This window comes from Thermobia domestica, chromosome 12 (assembly GCF_964235325.1).
Source record: "Thermobia domestica chromosome 12, izTheDome1.hap1.1, whole genome shotgun sequence".
NCBI classification, from domain to species: domain Eukaryota; kingdom Metazoa; phylum Arthropoda; class Insecta; order Zygentoma; family Lepismatidae; genus Thermobia; species Thermobia domestica.
The window spans coordinates 203,475,488-203,496,906 of NC_137465.1; the positions used below are offsets into that span (position 1 = coordinate 203,475,488).

A 21,419-nucleotide genomic window follows, 5' to 3' on the forward strand; every position below is an offset into this window, starting at 1 on the left:
AATGACAGGAGCCGCGGTGACTCAGTGATAGAGCGCTCTCTTCTAGTGCGTGTGATCTCTGGTTTGATTCCACCTGCCACCATGTGGGGTTTGTGGAACAAATACCATATGCGTGGCTTTTGTCGGGATTCTCTCGTTTTTGTCATTGTACCATCATCAAGCATCATGTCTTTCTGAGTCTCAGTGCATAATGGACATTTCAACTGTTATTATTACTATTATTGCACTACAAAATTCTTCAGAGTTAGCTGATTAGAGAAAATATTTCTTTTTTTTTTCATGCGTTGATTCTAACTAGTCGAAATTTGCGATTAATTTTCGTTGTGTTACTTGTGCGTTTAAAACAATGACCGCCATGTTTGTACGTCATCTGTCAGTTCAAAGGAAATTATCTGAGCCGCTCAGTAGGGAAATAGCATAGATAAAGATACGATACATGTTTTTCAAGTGTCTATAGCGTTGCTAATAAAACGAAAAATAAATAAGTAAGAGAACTTAACCCTTTATTGCGCAGTGTTGCTCTTAAGCAACATCGCATTCTATTGCATTATCCTCACTAATTACAACTTCAGTGATCATTTAATTGGCATTATTGCTTTCATGCAATATTCATATACATGATGTGATTGTCACTTCTTTAGATACTTCTAATCTTCGTCAACATGGGGCAGTCAAATTTAGTATTATAGAAGCTTTATCTACTATGTTCCGCGAAAGTTCTTTTTTTTTTCTTTTTTTTTTAAATTTGTGGTTTCTTGCTCTGTAGGAAAATATTTCAACGAAACTGTTGCTAATTACTGAGAGTATTCTTATGATATTTTACCATAATAGGGCAATGCTGCTCAGTAGCTACACAGAAGACCTTTTTTTATGACAATGTTGCTTTGAAATAAACACCCTGTATTTTGTAACCAAAGTACACAAACATTTTAAAAATTACGAAATTATGATAAGAAAGAAAGGATGGTTTAACTTAAAAGCAAACTAAATATTTTAATGGTAATGTTATCAATGCTTGCCCATTAAAGGGTTAAGGTTTCTTTGAAAAACAACTTACTTTAAAAAGTACTGTTTTTTTGTAACTTACAGCAAAGACTGAAAGTCCGTTCAAAATACGAAATTTTCTTCATACATTACAACACAATGGGCAACAACAACATCGGCGCCATCAAATTCATTTTTATTTAAATATTTTCAAATTCATTATTAGGGGGGAGGGTATATCCTAGGGAAGAAGAGTGTTAATTCAGTCCTGGGTATACAGATGTGATACAGGGACTGAATTTTCCCACTAAGAGAAGAAAGATGGAGATTACACTCGAAGGAGTTACATGTGCTAACCTTAGACTGTCAGAATCGAGGTTTACTAAGGAATATAATCTTAGAGAGTAAGACTATTCATGGCTTTTGTTAAAATAATCTTAGAATATTAAATTTATAAATAAATCATCTCGAAACAAAAAAAAAAAAAAAAGAACCTGTTCTCCAAACTGGCTGCGCAGAGTCAGTGCCCGTGGCTATTGCGATGTGAGAAGTTAGAAGAAGTGTTCCCATTTATCTGGATTCTTTGAGGATTACTTTCTAAAGTTTCCCAGCAAACAAATATGTAGAAGGAATCACGAATCACTTTCATCTTACCATTACATAACACTAGCACGCGTTGTTTATTAGCCGCGGGGGCTAATTAGAAAGTGTATGCTCTTGACCTTGCAACAACTGTATTTATATACTTTGTTATTATTCTTGGTATGTCCCTTCCTGGCTAATGCTTTCAGAAAGACTAGCCGCGAGTTTAATTCCTCGTGGAGGTGCTTGCTCCGGATAAGGCGCACACCCAGATTTTTTTTGGGGGGGAGGGTGCGAAAGTTAGGGGGAGGGCAATACTTCAAGATCTACGTTCATATAGTACTCTCGAAAAGACGAGTAAAGTAATTGTTAAGTAATTACTTTATATTTTATTAATAAAGTATACAAATATGTATCGGAACGAAATATTTGAGTTTTACGTCTCACGGTTATGCCGGCTAGGTTAAAGGAGATGGTGATGAAAAATGAATGAAATTGTGGAATGAAGAAAGTGAGAGGAAACGGGAGAACCCCGAGAAAACCCACACATACGGTGTTTGGCCACCACAAAGTCTACTTGGCGCCAGCTGGGATCGAACCAGGGACCCTATACACCAGAGGTGAACGCTCTACCACTTTATTTTTTCATTTTCTTTATTGCAGTAGAGTTACATATAAAACATAAAATACAGTCAGATTACATGAGTATCAGAGAACAGTTCTTGCTTTCTATTAGTAGAGTGACAGAGATCAGAATGTGCGATTACATATTGGTAAGACATCCAAAGGTGAGGACGTTAGTTATAGTCTTGAACAAGAGCTACATCGAGGAAATATGCAAAAGAGGATTTTTCTTCTGGTTAGTGGAAAATATCTATATCTGGTATACAAGTAATCATGGTATTCGGTGACCCGGCGTAACTCAGGAGTAAGGATATAATGAACAGTAGTCGATATTAACCATAGCACTGAGTTGTGTTTCGCACTGGGAAAAAGACGGAAATCAGGAAATGAGACGAAGATCACTATAACAGAGGCAGGCACTGTACGGCAAATAGTACTGATATCCGTTGAAACTTGTCCTAAATATGAACTGTATTACAACAGTATATTAATCAATTTTCCAAATCATCGACACGACCACACTTACAAATCATGATACAAAGGCCACTGTCACTGAAGTGTAAGCGATGTCTTTTAGCACGAGTGTCCACAAGGTCGTTCACCACTGCATACCAACTCGATGCTGTCGGTCCAGAAAGGTGAGAGCAAGCGCGCCGATCCTGGAGGGGCCGAGGGGGCCCGCCCCAAAGCTGATGTGGGCCTCCTTATTGTATTTAAGAATATACAATATTTGGCATAATTTGAATGCAATTTGTCTTAAAATCTTCATATATGCCTTCTGCATCTGAATGCCCCCCCCCCAAATTTATAGAGAAATCGGCACCCTTGGATGAGAGGCAAAAATATTGCTCCACTCTCTCGTTCATTATCGAGCGGGGTGCTTTTCGTAGAGGCGATGATTGGGGAGAGTTGGCGAAGTAAATAATGATACAAGTTCTTCACTGAACTAGGCAACGGAGCAGTCAGAGCTGCAGATATATACGCATAGGAACAAATAACATCACTCTAATACCAATAAACACAAGAAATATAGCAGATAACCACTGAGCCACCGCGACCCCGAAAATGTGTATCAAGGTACAAAGTTTGGGAGAAGGTTCGGACCCAGTGAACCCCGTAAGTGGGTGCCCTGTTTCAGAAACAAACGCAAGGAGTGGTTGGGATTTCACTTTATGCCGTAGGTCCCAATTAGTATAGCCTCGCTGCTGAAGAGGAAGATAGTTGGTCATAGTGTTCTTTTTGTTTCAAAGAAGTATTAAGGTATATTTTTCGAAAATAGTTCAATTTTGTTTACATTGAAAGATAATATTACTTGTAAGCAGAAATTCCTTACAGCCTACCAGTAATTTATTTACAGTAATTTCTTAGACCTATATTGTTCATTTGATTCTTAATAATATCATAACTAAAAATTCATCTCTTTAGACATGTTAGTGGAATACCCTTGCGATAGAGATCTGCACGGGCCCGGCCCGAATCCGAAGTATGTTTTAGAATTTAGGCCCGAGCACAGCCCGAACTCGCGTAATAATCAAATGAGCCCCGAATTACAGAAACTTAATAATAAACGCAAAACGCAAAGTTGTATTTTTATTTACAGCAATTAGAGGTTTAATTTTGCAGTTGTGCTTTAAAAGTTCTCCAAAAAGAACAGTCCAATAAATATCGTTGTTCAGTATATTTGAAAGTCACGGCCCGAGCCCAACCCGGGTCTGAAGTGATATATATTTTGTAGGCCCGACTCCGGCCCGTGAGCTCGGCCCGAGCCCGTGCAGACCTCTACCTTAAGCGACAGTATGTTCGTCATTGCGAAGATATTTTTCTACTCGCAACACTACAGCCCATAAGGGAGTAGGAACGCCAGAGGTTCATGCTTAATTTCTTATGTATGGGTATCAGGAAGTGTCCATCTCCCTAAAGACTCGGGTACAACTTCCCAAATTTAATATTCTCCACTTTAATTGTACCATTTTCAACGAAATGTTACGTCCTCTTAAATTCTCATAGGCGCGACTTCCATCTAATATCAGCCTGTGGACACCACAGATATACATTATCTTATATTGACATTATTTATGGCTCTGTAGACAGTGGTTTGTGGCCGTCTACTGCGAATCGAGGAATTTCAACATCACTGCTAAGACTCCGCAGCTTTACATAACACGCTCTTCCAGCAAAATAGAAATTTTAAATTATTACTGTAGACAAATGACATACTTTTAGCGAATTTTTTTCTTTTTATGGATTTTTTTGTTAAAAATTATGCGTGACCATAAGCGCCGATTACGACTACTTTCGTGTAGAGAGGTCAAGTACCGATTGCAGATTTTTAATTGGCTTTTTTTGAATTTGAATTCTCTTCGAAATTACACTTTCATGACATAAAAAGAAAACTATCCTTGTGACCTCAGGTTCCATTATTTATCAACATCTACATTAGCCTCTTTAGGATCAAGCGATATACGTAACATTATATGTTATTATTATTATTATTATTATATGTTAATAATAATAATAATAATAATAATAATAATAATAATAATAATAATAATAATAATAATAATAATAATAATAATAATAATAATAATAATATATGAATATGGATATTGCCACGTCTGGTGCGTGGGTCCCTTGTTTGATTTCAATACCCGACCAAGTAAGCGTGTGTTAGATACCATTGTGTCCGTGGGTTTCTTCAGGATACTCCCGTTACCTCCCACATCCTCATTTTACCATTCTTCCATCATTCACTCTGCCTTAAGGCATAAACATGGGACTTTAAACTAAAAGATTTTTGTTATTCGCAAAGAGACAGTAATTTTGTACAGTTATTAGACTTGGAAACTATGCTATCTGTAACTGTCAGAAGTCTTATAGAATGGCTACTTTCGTCCGTCCGTCTATCTGTCTGTCGAAATCCACGAGATATCGAGAAACTTTTTTTTTTTTTCAATTGCTACCGTCTCTCGTTAAGCCTCTAATCCAACATGATTTGTCTGAAATTACTCAATTTCCGATTTCAACGTTGATTGCCAAACAACACGGACGGTAACAGATAACGAAAGCCGCTGTCAACAATAGATTCAGCGTCTGAACAGCCGCAGTGGCATATTTACGATTTTGTTTCGGGGGTGGGATTGGCTAACTTTGTTCCTGGAAATGTGAAAATTCTGCAAGATATTTCATTTACTTTAATATAGTAAATACAATTTTGGGGGGAGCTTAAGCCCGGAAACCTCCCTTAAATACGCCACTGACCACCCGCAACAATCTAAGAAGTAATTGAAATTTACGAGTACTATCGGTTTCAATACTTACTTTCATGGTGGGAAAGTGGCAATAGATTTCGAATACTTGATTTATTGGGACAGATTCAGCGTTTCAAGAATGATTTTTGTCTTGACATTTATCTGTTATTTACCTGTTGAAACTAGAAGAGGAGGGGGGGATCAACAAATTTTCTGTTACAACACTGATTGCATAATGGGTAAGACGGACATGAATATCGAACAGCAAATTCTTGATATAGTCAGTTTCACCCAAAGAATTTTCATATATTTTAAGCGTTTGATTTTATTCATTATTAATTTTAATATTTTTTTTCTTATCTCTTTCCTTTTGGCTACTCTTGCTAAATATTTTTGAAACGATAAAAGAAAATCTCAATTTTTAGCTTGAGTTTTTTCAGTATAAAATTTAGGTAAACGTGGTTTATAATAATAATAATAATAATAATAATAATAATAATAATAATAATAATAATATTTGCAGTTTAAATGAAATCTTTTATGTTAACGTCCCACGATTATGCTTATTAGGCTAAGGGACACGGATGATTGGGGCAAGTGAATGGTGATAGAATAATTGGTGGAATGAGAAGGTGGGATGAAACGAGAGTACTCGAAAAAACCTGCCCATTACATACTTACTTGGCCGGAGATTGAACCAGGGACTGCATGCACCAGGAGTAAACACTCTACCACTGAGCCGTCGTGTCCCTTTTGCAGTTTAAAAACAAGTTTACAGTTCAATTTACTTCAGAAACTGTACCCCCGGGTTCGATTCCCGGCGGGAGCTCATGTGGTTCGGACTCCACGTTAGTCAGTAGGTCCACGTCTCATATAGCCTCGCTGCTGAACGGGACGTTAAACTCAAAATCAACTCAACTCAGAAACTGTACCCCTTCATGGTGTTCTTCGCCCCCCAGATTGGAAACCCCTGGTTTATTGGACTTCTTAAAAGAATTTATTAAAATACATGGCGTTGTCATTCTCTTCATGTATTGGTACCGATTTTTAAAAAAATATCAAAAGTGAGCATGACCTTCTCCAAACACACCCTTCAGTTTGATGACATCTTTCGACTGATGAGTCTGATCGTTGGCCTATCTTATATTTTTGTACACAAAATAAAGTTTTTCAATTAATCAAAAGCTTCAACTATATCTTATTAAACATACTGTGTATTGCTATTTTGCTAGCGGCATAATGAAAGTTGGGCTGAGGGTATTCTTTGTCAGTTTTATCTCAACACAGGTGTAGTTATCTTATATTACCAATTTTCAGGTTACGAAGAAACAATTTTCCTTAATTATTTCGAAAAATGCGCATGAGGATTTATGCTCTCCCACATTATTGTGTTTAGCTTAATAAGATCTATCGGTTAGTAGGCTATATGTCGCATTTTTTAATTTTTTTAAAAAAATACTTAAAAAAGGGTCTTCATTCAATTCGTGTATATATGTATGTGTTGTAGATATGTTCACGCATAACTTCGACATAAATCCAGTGATTTTGATGATTTCTTGTTTGTTTGTTTGAAAGGGTATACAATCCCAATAGCCCCATATAAATTTCTATGAGATCTGATGGTAATCTTTGAACTTCCAGCATAATGCAGCTCAATAGATGCTGTTGTTGAAGTCGGTTAAGATGCTTGATGAAAGAACTTTTACAATTAGACCTATATCGTTAAACGCTTCTAATATTGTACAATTTGACTTTCGTATTCGCCCTGGACACCAATTTCCATTCTAACAATTAACAACATTTGCAAAGGAAGTGAAAATATTACATATTGAAAGGTACCATGGTACCATTCACTTGCTAAAACTGAAGGACAACCCTGGGAAAACTTCACTGACGATGATCAGAGACCAAATTCGAACGGAACCTCTTGATTGCGATGCAAGAAATCTAACCACTACCTTGCACACTATACATGCAGTAACTGCTTGATCATATGAGGGTCCTTCCTGCATTCACTTAAAAGTACCCGGTAACCTAAGGAATTCCTCCATTTGACATTCACTCTAGTGAGGACAGTCGATACTCCTCCCCCTCAAAACATTATCTATTTTTTTCCAGTTTTTCTAGCAGTCTTCCAATGCTCACCTATATCCGCCTATCTTTAATTCAAATGTAACTCCCCCCAAAATTAACAGTCATGTTAGCAGCGTAAGTTGTATGTGAATTTGGAGTGTAGCCTAGCGTTCCTCTTCAGTCGACGTCGGAAGATATTTCCCTTCGGAGTTAGGTAAGTTACATTCTGATTACATATCATTCGTGCCAGTGGCGGATCCAAGGGGAGCGATCGGGGTCATTGCCCCCACCCCAGAAGAAGAAATTTTCTTATTTTATATATATAAATAAAACTCATCCCAGAGTTCGGAGCTCTTAAAAGTAGCTCTAAGTAGCAGTATTACAACCCACCGTCCCTTCCCCCAGAAGTCCGTACTGGATCCGCCCTTGATTCGTGCCAGGCCCGTCCTTTCGCAAATAGTGTTCCAGTGCAGCCTCCTCTCTTCCACCGGACAAAATTTTCCGTAAAACACCTTGATTAAGGTGACAGGGAAACGACATCTAGGTGTGTATCCAAAGCAAGTAGTTACGGCAAAAAGAACCCGGGACCATGCGTCTTAGCTACTTGCTTGCAAGGCAGAAATTGGCCTTTCGAGTTCCTCTTATCAAGGGAAGAGGCCGTGGCCCCGTGTAACGTAGTTGCTAAAGCTCTCGCCTTTGATGCGAGCAATTCCGGTTTCCATTCCCAGTGGAGACACTCGGACAAAAAAATGTAACAGCATTTTCAGGTTAGCCATTCTGAGTGAGGATTTCCTCATTTACACCAGGCAAATGCCAGTATGGTACCTAACATAGAGGTCCCAGGCCGCTTCTTTCCTTGTCCCTTCCCCGAATGGTGTGCTCGCCGGGTTCATTTCTCATACCTAACAGGCTTTAAGACCATACATGGCGGTTCGTAGTTGAATTCCCAGAAGTATATACAAATAAATAAATAAATAAATAAATAAATAAATAAAGGAATGGGCCTCAAATATGGTCGAGGAGAAGAAGTACAACTAAGATCTATAGTAAACTGTCCAACAAAATTAGTATTGAAAAAAAAAATGTTACCTTTTCCAGTAATCTGCAACTCCCGTTCCTGCTTTTAAAAGAACTTCCGCAGAAGAAACGAACAGATTTAATGTTTCCAAGTGAAGCTGGTATCACCGCTCCTACCATGTGTAATAATAAGCACTTCGCGCACGCATGCGTGGATGTATATACATATGAAGAAGTCCATTCCCCTTCATATGCAGTAAAGGGGAAATTTCTTTTGATTAGACCAGCCGGTGCCCATGATGCTGATACGAAATTAAGGTTACTCACACCTGGATGATTGCGTAACATAAATTGTAATTGTATTTGATGTTATTAATTTTTTTCTGCTTTGTACTAACCCAAAGACAAACAAAAGAGAGAAAAGAGGTTGGAAATGCAATTTTAAAATCAGACTTCGACCTGGGGGAGAACGAAGAGTTACACAACAATGGTTTAGTTACAGCCTGAGAGGTTGAAATTTCGATCACAATTGGATTTTCGTCGGTTGTTGAACTGCTCTTCTTATTAGGTAGGTAATTTGATTAAATTAAGCTTTCAGTGCACAAGGGAATCATGTCACATCAGCGAAGTTCCGAGAAAAATAGACATAAGTTTGTATCTAACATTTAATTGCAGGTATTTTCCATAAGTAGAAGCTTTGCTTTGTTATAATTAAATATAAACTAATTATTTGCTGAGCGAAGCTATGTATTTTCATTAAAATTCAACACGTGTTACAGTTTCGCCAACTAACTCTTTGGCTTCATCAGACACTATGTGATACATGAATATATATAGGTTTGCTCAGCAAATAATTAGTTCATATTTAATTGCAGGGAAATATTTACATGTTTTTTTTTAAACCTTATTTATAAGAGTTTTTAACAATATCTGGGCATGAATCTTTTAAGCTTCCAAAGCAGTTGCCGATGGAGATCTTAAAGATAAAACATGGTCAAAATGAAAAAAATGAACTTGATTCCTTTACGCACTGATCGTCCAAAATATAAATGTGGATAACATATCATAAACGCTATTTATGCCTATTGCTGTTAGATTTAGGAAAACATCCCATATCCATAAGATAATGAATTAAATGTACTTCCTATAAAATCCATTACATTTATATACAAAGTATGAGGGAGGGCTAATAAGTTCTTGGTTCTACCTAGAAGGACTTTATCTACAGTACGAAAGTTTAAGACTATTCATGGTATTCACCTTGAAGGTCAACGCACTTGGCACATCGTTGCTCCAATTTCTCTAACCCCTCCAAAATAATAGGGTCTAATAATAAGTTCTGGTCTGCAAAAAACTGTTTTGCAGCTGTTATAACGTTGGTATCGCTCCAAAATTTCTGTCCTTTGACAAGGTTTTAAAATCTAGGGTAGACATAATAATCAGAGGGCACCAGTTCTGGCAAGTAAGGTAGATGGTCAATGCAGTGAAGCCCTAGGTCATTCAGAAAATCCATTGTTCTTCCAGCCTTCTGAATGGGCGTACTCTCCAGCAGAAACAACAAATTTCTTCTCAGCTTTCCCCGGCGTTTTTTTTTTTTTTTTTTTTTTTTAATAGCATCTTTAAATTTAGCCAGAAGACTGCAGTATTACTCTGATGTTATGGTTTGTCCTTTTCGAAGGTAATCTTCTAACAAAACACAATTCTTATCTCAGAATATTGAAGAAAGCACTTTGCATACGGACCTCTGTGCTTTGAATTTCTTTGGCCTTGGAGAACCTGGGTGGCGCCTCTCGCATGACTAATATTTGTCTCAGGATCAAAGTGGTGGAACCAACTTTCATACTGGGTAACAAGCCGATTTTTAAAAAATCATCCTTAGAGTTCGCAGAATACTGAAAAATCAACTGAGGAGATGTCACACGTTTGTGTTTCCCATCGGTGTACAAACGTTTGGGTACCTAGTTCGCGGAAAGTTTGTGCATGTCAAACTGATCATGGATTATTGATAATGTACATTTTTTGGATACGTGGAAGGTGTCAGCTATCGCTTCAAGTGAAATTCTCTATTACTCAAAATCACATCATGAACTGATGCCCTTTTCCCAGAGTTGACACTGACACTGGCCTTCCACACCTTTCGCCATCCTCTGTTGGAAAATTATCATGCTTGAAGTTTAAGCACCATTTCTTTACAGTACAGTATGAAGGGCAATGTGGGTTGAATTCGGGTGACATTTTGGTGCGCTAACCAAACATGGTGAAATTGGTGCTCTGTGGCGTCCTGATACTGGGAAATAAAAGAATTGTGCATATAAGTACTGTCTAGCGGGGCCAACTTTACTTTGAACAGATGGATTTTATTTCAATTACAGCCAGATATGGAGTACATATTATATACGCATTCTGAACTGCTATCTACAGTAGTATAATGGTACAGATTGCAGACGTCAGATCGGAGCTCTATCGATTTACAAACTAAAATTTGTTAAAAGTAATTCATTCTAGATTCGTTTGTAGATGACAACGTTAGTTTACTTTTGTTGTGTTTTCAATTACAACCACAGTGAAAAGTAACTATTCTCAAATTCTTACATGATACAGCAACTAGCAGCACAAACTCTCATACAAAATTAGACTTTGTCTGTACAGAAGGTATTTCTGTCCGAGAATGTTTGGTTTGTAGTATTGTACATAGAGAAGAATGACTAAAGATTCTAGTACAAACAGCGGATACATCTTTGACAGTGCATTCAACATCGACTGAATGGCACGGATACTTTGGTAGAATAATTTGTTCATTACGAACCAGAATATCATCGCTTCTGTCATCAAATAAAGAGGGAAGGGGTGATGGCAGTACTCTCACATGTAGGAAAATTCCCTTCTTCTTACTTTGACTTCGGCGAAGTTGTAGTTCTTCGTAGATCAGATTTCTAACAAAGGATTGCTTGATGGGAAGAAGTGGTAATCCTTTCAATTTCTGTTAACACACGAACTCCACAGATAATTTTATTATTATTATTATTTTAAGCTTAGAAATTAAGCGTTCCATACTGACAAGTGTGATAGGAATATTTAGAAACATGAAAGCAGTGCCAACTTCCGAAAAACTAGATGAAACGAAGGGATTTTTAAAATGAGAGAATATCATGTTTTTAGTCCATTTAATCTTAAGAACAGATTCTAGGAAAAAATAAAAACAAATAAGAACAAATAAGTTATCGATTCACGGATGATGTAAGAAGTTACGCCCCTGATATAGATGTAGAATTGTCACCTGTGAAAGATTCTTCGTGATTGTCCTGTAACTGAAATCTTTGTTTCGGGCACCGATGAACGCCTCAATATTTCCTTTATGGCAGGGGTTCTCAACCTGTGGTACACGCACCACTGGTGATAAGCGAGACGCTGTTGGTGGTACGTACGACTTATGGTAGTGTTAATTAATAATATGCTTTGATGATACGCCAGTGGAAAAGGTTAAGAAACCTTCCTTTATGTGATTACATCTTACACCACACAATACCTTAAAATATCTCAGTGTTAAGATTGACAAATACCTTACATGGAGCCATGGGCGGAGTTATGGGGGGCATTGCCCCCTCCAACTTTTGGACAAAGAATAAAAATGCCACCTATAAGATGGCCATTTACCAAGACCTCCGAGACCGACCAAAAGGTCTGCCCCCACTGCCCCTCAGCAGACAATTCCTAGCTCCACCCATCCATGGAACGTTCATCTTCGAATCTTAGAACCAAATATCCGTCGCCGCATTAACTTACTTTTACATTTTAAAGGCACTACATGAGAACTGAACACCAAACTGCTTCTTTATGCATACAGTCTTCGTCAGGCCAACTATTATTCGTGGTCTTTTAGCCTGGTCCTCAGCGACTCCAAAATTCTACGATTATTAACGACTACAAGTACTAGAACGCTATGCACTGAGGTTTGTGTATTCTCTAAAACAACCAACTCCTACACGGGAGGTTTCCCACATAGCACACGAACGTCCACGGGACGTCCGAAACTGATCCGCAATGGACAACAGGACATCCCGGAATCATGGAAACTTGGTATCGGGAATTTAGTTTCCATAGGACCTCCGTGGGATATCCAGATGTCCGCTAATATTGCAGAAAACGGGATATTCAACGGAACCTCAAAGGGATGTCCACTGGTTGGATAACGTGGTCCTAGGTATGTCCGGCGTGGGATTTTCCTGAGATATCCTATCCCACCCGGGACGTTCCGTCCATGGGATGTCTACTCATTGTTTCGATAATCTGGGAACTATATGGGATAATTGGGATTAAAATGAGACGTCCTAGGGACGTCGTGTGCTATGTGGGTTATCATTATACCATTACGACTACAAACCTTCCTCATGTTATCCTGCTCAGCTCGCACTACATATTCAACAGCATTACCAAGGCTTATCCTCTCATTAATGATCTATTAGGCTAAGTTCCTGCTATACTGTGATAGACCATCTACTTGCCATTTATGAAGAGCGACAACCTTCTGAACAGCAGAACCCTGATCACCGCATTTATCTACGTCATCTGCACTCGTTTACCTGGAATTCTGAGTCTCATATCCGTATATATGATGCACTTTATATGCATCTGTGCTTGTGAACTAGTGCCTGTGCATATTCGTTTAAATTTCCATCCGACTACCAATAAGTATATTATCGCCTGGTAGCCATTTCGTCTTCAAACTTTAAAAAAAAAAAAAAAATCATTCACTGGCCATAAAGAAGGCATAACCTTTTACTGCCCGCACATCTACGATAGGAATGAATGTTTGTGAAAAAAAAGAAAAGATCCCAACTAAGAATGATATCCAGGAATTTTCTATCGATTCAGATTGTAAGCAGATGGTTTGTAGTCACAGTTTATAACACTCAATTTTCTCGTTTGCTGTAATAATACCTGATTTTCTCGTCAAGTCTCAAACTACGAGGGATCCACATGGAAGTCGTCTGAAGATGGTGGTACCGGCGACGCGGGATCCGTGTGTACCTCAGCGCTCAAAGGACATCAAGCAGGTAATCAGACTTTTAAACGTGCAGGCAGCATAAAGGGTAAATCCAGATACACAAGGAGAGATAGAGGGTTATTCTATAGTATCTGGAAAAATATTGCCGTGTTTTCTAAATAAGCTCTGACAAGATACTACACACTATTCAAATAACTGTCTAAACAACATAGAACAATTGGAAAGAATAATGACAACTGTATGCATTCTTCATTTAGACAATTAGAAATAAATGTACGAAAACAACATATAATGTCATATGCTTCTCCAGAGCTTAGCAACAACCAAAAGTATCCGATGAGAGTACATTGATTTGATTTTATTGCCTCTTTCAGCAGCGAGACTATATTGAGACGTACACCACTGTAGACCTATAGCTTAACGTGGAATCCGAACTACATGAACTCCCACCGGCAGTCGAGCCCGGGTCTCCTACCCCAAAGGTAACCTCTTAGCCACGAGGGAGCTCACGAAAATACATTAAACATTATCAGTGCTACATTATACCTATTAAAATCGATATATATTATGTATCATTTCGAATGAAGTCATAGAAGAAAATGTTGTCTAACTTCCAACGGTTGTTAGAACGATTTCTGATTACTCAATCTCCTACTTCTGGTATCATGACAGAATCTCAGAACAAAGATGGAAATGAATAAATTGGCAATAAACACTTATTCCCATCAATTTCAATGTTTAATTCTCAGATTGGGCATACACAGGAGGAAAGAAAACAAGAACCCAGAGCCCAAGCTCTAATGTAACATAAGGTTTGCTTTTTACATTGTGTGTGACTTAAATATATATTATGTGAAATATATAATTTCTAAATAGCTGACCTAAATTCTTCAGCACGAATGTATACTAATTACGCAGGGACTCGTCTTCCAAGTTCGTAAAAAATAAATAAATAAAATAAAAAAACTAAACTTCATAAAAAATTAAAATAAACGTGCTTGTTACAACATATTTCTAAGACAGATTATTACATCAAGAAGAAGAAAAAGAATATATATATATATATATATATATATATATATATATATATATATATATATATATATATAGTAGCGTATTATATATATATATATATATATATATATATATAATGTATGTATGTACAGGGTGTTAATGAACTATACCAACAAACTGTAAGAGGTGATTCCTCACATCAAAATAAGAAAAATATTTCATATGGACTTATGGCGAAAAGTGCATAATTTCAGAGCTAGGGCTGTCCAAAATCGTGAAAAAGGTAAATTTTAACAGGCCCTATTTCGAATTCCAGAAACTGTGGACGGTGGTCCCTATCAACATGAAGGAACCCACGCATATACAATCCAAAAGTGCTTATTTTATCAATTTTCAATAGGTGTAAAGGTGTACACCCTATAGGGTGTAATTCTCAGATATGCTTTCAATAGAGTTTTCAGATATACCCTGACTTCAAGGAGGGTCCAAAATAGGCAGGAAGTGAGCCTTGAAAACAATGGACATCCAACGCTTCGGAGAGAAGTCGGAACTGTTAGGAAACGGTAGCTCCATTTCTTTTTTTTTTTTTGTGTGTGTGTGTGTGTGTGTGTGTGTTCAGAATAACGTGTGATGCACTGCATACAATTCCAATATGTCAAGGTAATTGTTTGCCGTCACAGTCTGTTCCGCAAAGAAAAATCGACCTATCACTTTATCATGCATCAGACCACACCACATGTTCACTCTAGGGGTGTTACGTTCGTACTCAACGTAGACACAAGGATTTTCAGCAGCCCATATTCGAACGTTATGGTGATGAACATATCTACAGACATAGAATGTCGCCTCATCGCTAAACACAAACTTCTTCAGAAACCGTTCATTATTGTCGATCTTATGAAGCATATCTGTAGCAAACGCGAATCGTTTGTCTATCCGGCGGTTTGATAGCGTGCAACAACTGCACTTTGTACCCCGAAAAACGTGGGCGTTTCTTATGAATACCTTATGAACTGTAGTCCTGCTTAGGTGTAATTGTCGAGCAAACGCAAGCAAAGATTTTTTAAAGGTTTCTTAGGTAGCTCTCCCGTATAGCCTCTATAGACTTGTCACTTACCAATGGCCTATCAGAACGGGATTTGTCCAATAAACTACCGGTATCCTTCAACTGCTTATCCCACCGAGTAATATTATTCCTAGGTGGTGGCGCTTCTTGTACACGCGATGATATTCACGTTGCACTTTGGTCACAGATTCGAATTTAGCAAGCCACAGAGCACACTGAAGTTTCCTCTGTACTATCCACATCTTGACTCGCGTGCGCGTAGGCTGGTACGCCGCTAAGCAATTCGTAGTGTTGCGTCAGCGGGTTACATACACACGATAGAAACGGCATAGGATCGAAACGGCATAGGACCGAAAGGGCACAGGACCGAAACGGCATACGACCGACACTCTATAGGATCAATACTGTTCGGAATATATCCATATACCGCACCTTGAATCTTGGGGTATAGAAATGTGATCAGATCACCCGATCAGAAACAATGTCTTTCCTACTAAATCTCCATGTTTGCCTACGGCCTGGATCATGCTTCTTCCAAAAAACGTTATTTGATAATGCAAATCTTACTATATGTCTTTTGCACATTACTTACAACGAAAGGGAGAGAGAGAGAGAAAGCGGAACAGTAGGTTACTATATTTAAAATTACCACCAAACTTCACGGCATTTATCCGATGCAATTGATGGAACTTAAATATTGCCTATGTTACATTTTACTCGAGCCCAATATCCTTCTATACTCTGGATATATGTTGACTTGTCATTAGGGTTTACGAAATATACACTGTGAATAACAGTGTCGTGCTCAAGGATGTTATAAATAGAGTATCTGTCCATATGTATCTTCATCCTATTAAATCGATGAAGCCAAAAAACAACCGAGCATCGGCACGGCTGATTGGCTACTCTCGTTTTTGCCATCGTCTGATTGGCTACTTCCGTTTCCGCCATGATTGTTGGCTCAAAACATTGGGATCCTATTGGGCGGAGTGGGCAGAGTAGGGGTGGCGAAACTGTAGCGTATGGCTTCAAGATTTTGTTGTAAAGGCAGATCATCTATTTTATAAGATCCTTGGTCGTACTAGTATTCTAAACGCGCCAACCAGCTATATCTTCTCCAGCAATCAGTTTTTATTGTAGTACCAAGGAAGACATTGTCGGGTATTACATTCTCCTAAGTTTCAGGATCTCTTCTTTCAACTAATACCATAAAATTTGATGTGTATCCCTGTCAATACCTTCAACTACCTATCAGGTATGTGTTATTCGAACTCTGTTGTATTTCTTCTTTCCAATATATATTTCACCAACCACATAGAAAGAAGCTGTCTGAACTCATTCAGCAGTTTGGAGACAGTACTTTAGTCTAGTCCTTATAATCACAATGGCCGGTGGCTCCCTACTTACAAACTTAAAATAAAAGTTTCATTGTCAGAGGGACCAAATACAGATTTTTTTCTTTAAAACAATCCACTTTAAACATTGATGCAACGATCATGTTTCAAATCTAGGAATCCCAGATGGTTCATCCGAGACAATCCCGGACTCAGTAATCTGTCCCAGGCCCGCAACCAAATGGTGACTAGGGAGCCTTTTTCCTAAACTTTTCGTTGTCCCTCCAGACCTCAATATAAAATGTACAATTTAGATATCTGTAAGAGAATTTTTAATGACTTGGCCCCCCTAACACATTCATGGACCCCCCCAAACATCTATGGCGGTTTCGGATCTGATCTGTCCCCCTAAAATTGTTAAAAATTTCAATTTTCCCGATTTTCTTCCAACAGATACCTAAGTTAATATCGTTTGTGAGATTTTTTTTTTAAAATCCTGCTTTTATTAATCATCAATATTTAACTAATAAGAATAATCTACTTTCTATATTAAATTACATTTGAATAATAAAAAGTGCATGACTATGAATATGCTGTAAATATTTAAAAGTGTCCCGCATTTTAGTCTTGAAATTTGGGGGGTCTTTTCAAAACAATAATAATAATAAAAAAAGAAATTTATACTGAGAAATGTAAGTGCCTTGAATAAAACGAACTGTAAGAGTAGGATCCTCTATATTTAAAAAAAGCTTACATAGAGAATAATCGTCTCCTATCATAAGTACAAGAGAATAGAAAGACCAGGGGCCTCATTCTCATTGGCTTTCACAAAATTTGCGGATTGCAATGCAGCGCAGATAATGCAACTAACAAGTGTAATCGCTGTGCCGATTATCACTAACTAAAACGGGAATTTTACGTTGCGTCCACGCAAACTACTACAGAATGAGACCCTAGGCTTATCACACTATGAACATTTGTAGGATATAAATTAACTATTATATTATTACGATTACTCGCACTGTCTCTTCTTTTTTTATATCATTATGGTTTAACGAATTAAGAAAAAGAAGAACGATGTCCCCTTGAGATCATATTTACCCCAATTCGGATAAACTTAGGGATAGGTTAGTCTTCCGAAGCTCGTCCCTGACTCCGCCAATAAATGTTAACCTGGAAGTTTGCTATTATATCTTCAGCAACTACGTTTCCTCCCAAAACTTGTGAAGTCCTTTCCTCTTTCCTTGAAAACTGTTTGCATATAAGCTTATTACCGCTCAACCAGGATAATTGCTATACCCTTAAGACATAAAAGGGGAAGGTAAGTTAAACATAGGATAGTACACCGAAATCCGAGAATATAAAAGATGCTTTATGGAGTAGAGTTGACGACCCATTCAGAAAAGGATGAAAAGTCATATCACAGCTTATAAATAGGCTATATAGAGTTCAGCTGTGGTGGAACATTACGTCAAGCAAGTACGTAAAATTGTGTTTGATAAGCAGAAACGGACTGGGAGTACAAGGGCCCACCCGGTGAATGATGGTTAAGGGCCTTGATGAATACCGAGTTGGTCTGGAGTCTGGATAGCCCTTTTAGGAATGAACAAGGGCGATTTAGATTTAGATGAGGGCGATTTTTCGAGTAGCTTGGAGGCCTCCACGCGGATTAATCTGGCACTGGCCGTGGGTAACGTCTTCCCCTTGTTGTTTCTATTGATTTAAATTGCTCTGTCGCTGACATCCCACAAATTCAAATAAATGAATGAAAGATATACAAAATATAAAGCTTACCTTTAACGCTTGAGAAGTTGGTAGATAAAGCAATTTTCGCTGCGTTGGATGACTTCCAGCTGCGACAAGTGCATTAGTCTCTGCTTCTTCAGTGTTCATAGCTTTCCTTAATAAAATGTCCCTCGACTGACACAAAATTTTCCCTTTTCTCAACAAAGTTTCCCTAGTTTGTTGAGTGTCCTATTGCTAAGACCGAAGTTAAGACATGTGATAAGATTAATTTAGCTTTATTAAAGGAAATGTCAATCACATTTCTTTCATTCATTTGCTTTTTACTTGTTTTTTTCATTTTCTTCACTTTTTTACGAAAAAAATACAAATAGCATACGTCTGGCCAACAATTTGCGCAAATTATGCTACTTTGAACATACACAAACAAATCTATTGTATTGGTTTATTTCTGAAGAACAAAGAAAAAAGTAAGCACTTATATTGGACAATTAGTCAGAGCGAGAATTTCCCTGGATTTTCACGTTTTTATCTAAAAGTTCCCTTCTTCCTTATCTGCTAAATTTACCTACGAACTTTCCCTAGATTGGGGAAATTTCCCTCAAACTACGAATACTGTGCTTCTTTACGTTTCTGATATCCAGATTTTTCTTCCTTTCGATTTTGTGTTAATCGTGTCCTTTTTCTCGATTCCATCACTTTCAGATTTTAAAGGAAACTAAATTCGCCAAATGAAACAGTTCTACGCTTAGAGTATCGCATATAGAACATAATCCTTGCGACAGTTTTGGTGTCACAAAATATGCAGCTATTTGCGTACTGTATATTCTAACTGTTAGCAATGGTTTGCAAACCTAGCGGAAATGTTCCCGGGGCACACATAGTATTCCGGGGGGCACTGCTGGTACTATTTTCTTATTATTATATTCAGTGGCGTAGGGAAGGGGGGGGGCACGGAGGGGCCGGGCCCCCCCAAAGAGTTCCGACAATGTACTTTGGTACTTTGATGTTTGTAATTTTTTATATATTTTTATGTTTATATATCTTTTTGGTTGTAATTTTTCTATATGTACCTATAACAGCACTTGCCCCCCCCCAAACACACATCCTGGCTACGCTACTGATTATATTATAGACGTATTATTTTGGTCTCGTCCGGGGGGGCACTCTCAGATCTCCGGGGGACAGTGCCCCCCAGAAAAATTGCCTGAAAGAAACCCTGACTGAAACTGAACTAGAATACTTGCTTTTCAATTCTACTTTTCTTTAAAAAGAAGAAGAAGAAGAAGAAGAAGAAGATTGGATAACAACATTGAGCGTGGTAATTTTTATCTTCTCAAGGTTTTACATGGTATTGAAAACAATCGGTGTTGCAACTTAATAATACAGTAGAGCGTCGATTATCCGAAGTAATTGGGGGACATGGGTGTTCGGAAAACTGGTTTGTTCGGATAATCGAACTATACATGTTTATTTGCCATGCGCGGAGCGGCACGCCTCAACTCTAAGCTGGCGCAACTGTTGCTGTGAACAGCTTTGATACTGCCGCTACTTCTACAGCCAGTGCCAAACCGACAGAAGTGTGCTGATTGTTGAAACACAGCGACTGGCGGCTTGGCCGGTCAGCAGCGCCTTATGAAGGCCCCATTAGAAGCAATGTTCCGCCAGCGGTGGCTCAGTGCGGCGACTACTGTGGGAAACTTGGTTTGGGAGTGAGGGGGATGATGGACGGTAGGGTGGGAGAGTAACAGGTGCGAGCGAGTACACAGTTCGGTTAAGCGGTCGTTCGGTTGACTGACGTTCGGATAATCGACGCTCTACTGTAATAAAAAAAAAAGTGTGATTTTATGATTGTAAATTTATTTTCTAGGGATTGTGGAAAGATTGAGGTTATGCTTTGTTGCTAATCGCTGTGAAATGAAGGGTTAAGAAAATGCCAGAAAGCTCATCGTTAATCGTGTTCCAAAAGTTACGACAATGATTAATTGTAACATCTTTCCGAGACTTATTTGCTTCGTGGGGCTTTTCCTATTAAAGACCCATATGATCTGTGTAATCCATACATTTCCCAAGGATGAATTATCCCACATAACACACGTATAAATAGAATTCAAATTATATTATTTTTAATGTTACTATTAGTAGCGTAACTATGATCGCGTGCCCCCAATCCCTCGCAATATTCGCAAATTAACCCCTGGCAATATTCGTGCACTTTTGTTAGGTACACCGAATTAAAAAACATATCTTGCTATCCTCCTTCCTCTTTATCGACTTGAACTTTAAAAAAAAAAAAAAAAAAAAAAACTATGATTGCATCAGCAATGGAGATCTCCTTCTACCCGAGTTTTGAAAACAAGTAAAAAAATTATGATTTGCAAGAAAGAAGTAGTGCGTTTCCATTGGGGTTCACAATTTCCCTTGTGCTTGAAATATTCGATAAAAGAAATTGTCCCAATCTAATGCCCTGTTAATTCTCACAGCTTTGTAATGTTTGTTACCCTTGGAAAAGAACATGGAGAATATTCCATGAAAATCCTCCTACAGTAAGGAAACCGTATTAGACATGGAGTCGGAAACGCGAGTTGTGGCGTTGGAGAGAACCGGGTCCCCTGAGTACAGCAATGATGTTAGAAATCGGTCCCGTAAGCAGAAATCTAAGAATTCGATCCCCACATCTTTGGGCTCAGGTCCCTTCAATTCGATATCAAATATATTGCGCTGTCCCT

General features: G+C 38.1%; 1 protein-coding gene across 1 annotated transcript in view; it reads right to left on the reverse strand.

Moving 5' to 3' along the window:
* Positions 1 to 8,701, reverse strand: part of LOC145666948 (retinol dehydrogenase 12-like) — a 64,436-nt gene extending 55,735 nt beyond the window's left edge. The window contains exon 1 of the mRNA XM_081734567.1: positions 8,601 to 8,701. The gene's annotated coding sequence lies outside the window, so the exon portion shown is untranslated. The remainder of the gene's footprint in view (positions 1 to 8,600) is intronic.
* Between the last annotated feature and the right edge of the window lie 12,718 nt (positions 8,702 to 21,419).